Here is a 4781-nt window from a genome sequence, read left to right on the forward strand (position 1 = left end):
AGTGTCCAGCCTGGCCTTGGGCACTGCCAGGGATCCAGGGCAGCCCCAGCTGCTCTGGGAATTCCATCCCAGCCCCTGCCCACCCTGCCAGGGAACAATTCCCCATTCCCAATCTCCCATCCATCCCTGCCCTCTGGCAGTGGCAGCCATTCCCTGTGTGCTGTCCCTCCATCCTTGTCCCCAGTCCCTCTCCAGCTCTCCTGCAGCCCCTCCTGGCTCTCAGGTGTCCCTGGAACTTCTCCAGGCTGGCCAATTCCTCTCTCTGCCTCTTTCCTGCATCCAAGCTCCCTTCTCCAGAGTTAACTCTTCCTCTGCCAGCAGGGCCAGGAGCACAGTGTGGCAGCCCAGGTACCTGACAGCTCCCTCCCAAAAACAGCTTTGCTCTTCCCCCAAACCAGTCACAGATGGGAACATGGTATGTGGCATGTTAGCAGAAACTGCAGGTCTGACTCCCTGCCTTCAGATCCTGCCTTTTCTCTCTTTTTGGACCTTACTTCTGGTCAGTTCTGAGGGATGTGACACTCAGAGGCGCGGGGGTTGTGCCGAGCCATGGCTGGGAGCTCCCAAATCCTTCCTGCATGCTGCTCCTGCTGCTGGACCAGGACCCTCCCTGTGGTGCAGAGGGTCTGATAAGAGTCATTCCATGTGGAAAGTAATTAGGAGATTCTGCTTTTTTGGTCTAAAAAGAGAGAGGACATTTCAGGTCCTCTCTCTAGGTAACATCTTTTAGGTTAGGGTGAGAAGCAAAAAGGATCTTAGCAGGTACTGGATTAAGTTCCTCGTCCTTAGACATCACTTAGGTCTCTTAATTCTATGTTGGCTTGTTGTTTTTAGGGTTTTTTTTTCTGGAAAGTTACAAAATTTGGTGAAATGCATTCTGATCTGCATGCTAGCTCTGATGTCACACCTTTCTCCTGGTGCTGCAGGGTCCAGGTGTCACTCCCTGGCAGCATCAGGGGGACAATGGCACATCACCAACCATAACAGGTAATTGAAGAAGAACTCTGCAACATGAAGCTAACTTACCAGCAACTGGTTCAGCTTGTTTGAACTCTGCAACCTTAAACAAAAATAGATCACTTTTTACTTATAACAACCTGCAGGCAGCCAGGACTCCTCACCATCCCAGCCAGCAGCTCCCCAGTGGAGGCTCTGCAGGTCCTGGCAGGGCACCAGGGCATTCCTGAGCAGGGCTGGGGATGCCTGGGACACCCAGGGCTGCTTCTGGAGAGAAGTTCCCGACAAACCCCTTGTCTGGTGGCTTTACATGAGGAAAAAGGTGCTGTTGTTCACACAGGGGATAAGGGATAGCTCGTTTGGTTTCTAATTTGCATAATTAGAGGTGTAATTTGTTTTTTCTTAGCCATCTTTACAGCCTGCTATTCATGCTGTTGCAGCTGCGAGTGAGATAAGGCCTCGTCTCTGCTCCCACACCTTAAAAAAAACCCCATAATTTTTGCATTTTGGGGGATGAGGTCAGTTCTGCGGGTTCAGGGAGTGGTGGGGGCAGAGAGCAGCTTCCCAGGGGAACAGGAATGACAGCAGTTCCCACCTGCCCACCCTTCCCCAGCAGCTGTGCAAAGGGCAGAGCAGCTGATGGGGAGGAGAGGCTCCAGGCTGAGCAGGAACCACCAGCAGCTGGGCAGGAGGCTCAGCTGAAATCAGCCCCCGAGGTCAAAAATCCAGGAGCCCCTTCCCAAAGAACCAGGCTGGGAATGCCAGAGTGGTTTGGGCTGGAAAACCCAAATCAGGATCAGCAGGGACCCTTCCACGGGAAGAGCAGAGCCTGGGAATTCTCTGCCTTGGGGGATTTTTACCAGCATGTCTGAGTGGAGGAGAGAGGGAAATTGATTTGAGGCAGTGGGCTGGATGGTGATCTTTGAAAAGCACGCTGCCTTTCCTGCAGAACTGTATTTGTCAATCAGAAGCACAGATAAAATCAGTAATAAGGGAAGCACTGAATAATGGAAAGGAGGGCTGGATGCTGGGCAAAAGTAGGTGAGATTAACTTCAGTGTAAATAGTCTGCAGCACTCATGGAGGGAAATTTCTGTAGCAATAAAAAAATGAAAATAAACTTTCACAACACAGCGCAGGTTCTCCTGCAAGAATATATGTTGAGTTTTATTTTCAATTTTCTGGATTTTTACTTGTGCATAGCTTTATTTCCCAGATTTTCAGAAGCCCAAACTACATTTTCTCAATTAAAAAATCAGCTTCTTAGACTTCCCCAGACGGTTCAGAGGTGGATTACTTCAACAAAAGACACGAAGATTTAGTGTAAAGGACAGAAATTAAAAAACCAACCTTGTTTCTCCTGGTTTCAAGGCAGAATCTTTGATGGAACCATGGTGTGTGTGTGTGGTACTCCACAGAAAATAAAGGAATATTAACTTATCTTTTCAGCATGTGGAAGCCATAGGTTCCCATAACTCAGCTCAAGTTGTTAAGAACTGAAACCAACCAATGCAATACCATCTCAAGGGTTTCAAGATGAGTTTTTAATGCATTCTGCAAACAGACTTGTGTTGATTTCTTTCAGAAACAATGAAAAAAATCCATCTACTGTTGCTAATAAAATCACAGTATGTCTCGCTACAGTTACGGGCTGCAATTTGTATTTATTTTTCACAAATTACATTATGTCAGGCTGCTGGAGTGAACAATAGTTATTGTTGGGAAATAGGTTCAGATAAGTTGTACAAGCTACACTTCCTCCCTTAAGAGTTTCCCAAATTGCAATTGCAGGTTGTGGCCTGGGGACAGAGTGTACCCTGAGCTCTGCAGGCTCACTCCTGCCAGGTTTCCTTGGGGTCCTGGGCTGTGAAATCATTAGCACAGCAGCCCAAGTCTTTTCTTATTCCATGAATAAAGCACAAAAATAACGAGTTTTTCCTTTCTCCCCCATCTGGCAAGGCCAGCACAGCAGCAGTGACAGAGAGCAGGGTTTGCAGTGGGTAAAACACAATTTCCAGGAGCATCTCCCACCAAGGGGAGAGCCACAGGGGCAGCTGGAGGAGCCCAGCCACAAGTGCTCAGCTTGCACAAAATATTCTGCCATTGTCCTCCACCCCTGCAGTGCCTGAGGTGCCTCTCCTCATTCCTTTTCCCTTCTCAGGCAGGTACCTGGATGAACAAAAAGGAGTTTTTAATTTTTCCTTCTGCATCCATTTATCAAGTTGTACGTGGGATGCACTGGCCGTAGTTCTGTACGTCCAGGAAGGCATCTTAATCAATTAATAAATAAATGTAGTTCCTGAAGTAAGATTAATTATCTAAAACAACTATAAACCGATTTTCCTTGCTGTTGAAAGTCACCTTTATTATTACTGGCAAAAGAAGGCCATATATAAACACCCTCTCACTCTGGCTGTGATTTGGCTGTCCCTACATGAGAAATAAGCACAGGAATGGTGTTACAGAAATGCTGATTTCTCCTGGAAAGCAGGAGTCTGAGGTGTGTCTTGTGAGCTGGATCCACCAGGGATTGTAAAAGTGATGTTTGGCAGTGGTATTTTGTTGGCACCTGGGGCAAGCAAGGTTTAGTTTCAGGAAATGCTTCCAGGAAGGCACAGGGGAGTGGGGGTTTGAGCCCCACTGTGGCCCTGAGAGAGCAGTGAGGGATTTGTGTTTACAGACAAGCTGTGGGTCTGCTGGTAGATAAAACCTGCACTGGGGGAGAAGAGAAACAATGGGAAGGATTCCACTGATTGGTGAATGGAAAAAGATATTTGCCTTTGCAAATTGCCTTTACAATTGGATATTGAAAGATGAAATAGGCAGTGGGGAAGAAAAACCCTAAATTCCACAAGAATTACAAATTAAAAGGGAGGGTTGTACATGAGAGGGGAATCTCTGGTGTCAGGTGTTCTGGGAAGTCTGAACCTCTCAAGGACTCAGAAATGGGGAAAGAGAGAAGGGAAATGTGGCTGGGAAATTGGGATAAAAGGAGGATAATTGGAGAGACCCCAGGGGAATGGCCCCTGGCCTCTGCCTTTATTGGAATAAAGCCAAAGGACTCCTCTGCCTCCTTTTTGGGCATAAACCTCTGGTGTTTGAGGGTTAATTTTCCTGACAATGTTGTGAATAACCTGGGAGAGGCTGCAGGTTTTTTTTTTTCCCAAGAACACAGGGGTGTGAGGGATGAACAACCTTCCTGCTGGGTGTTTTAAGCCCACCCCAGATGCTGCTGGCATTATCAGCAAAAAATTAACTTCTTCCCACCTCAGACATGAAGACAGCAAGAGGATTCAGAGGAAGAAGCTGACAGTGACCAGACAGAATCCTGTGTTTGAATGGAATTTATACATCATGTATGGGATGTATGAATATACAACAGGCTGTCGTTTTTAAGGGTTAATCTCTGTTAATGTGGGTACTTTTTCAGGCTTGTGTTGCCCAGAAATAGGCACCCAGACATCTGTAACTCTTTGTTTTTAATGTCTCATATTGTCCTAATCTCAACTGTTCAAACTTTATTATTCTGACTATAATACTACGATTAAACTTTTAAAATTTCAAAAGTAAGTCATGGGCGTTTTTCACATTGGGAATTTCTCCCAGGGGCTAAGATCGAATTCCCAAGTGTTTTTGGCTCTGCCAGGGCTCGTCAGCCCCCTGCCAGGGGCCCAAGCCATGCAGGTCACCTGGAGGGGTGTCCTGGGTTCTGGCATCTCCAGGGAAATCCTGGAGGCTGCTGCTGCTGCCTCTGCTGAGCCTGCCCTGGGCAGAGCCACTCTGTGATTTCAGGAGTCAGGAAGAGTGCTGTTCTGCAAAACCCTT

Source organism: Onychostruthus taczanowskii, unplaced genomic scaffold (genome assembly GCF_017590055.1).
Source record: "Onychostruthus taczanowskii isolate IOZ18803 unplaced genomic scaffold, ASM1759005v1 scaffold92, whole genome shotgun sequence".
Taxonomy (NCBI): domain Eukaryota; kingdom Metazoa; phylum Chordata; class Aves; order Passeriformes; family Passeridae; genus Onychostruthus; species Onychostruthus taczanowskii.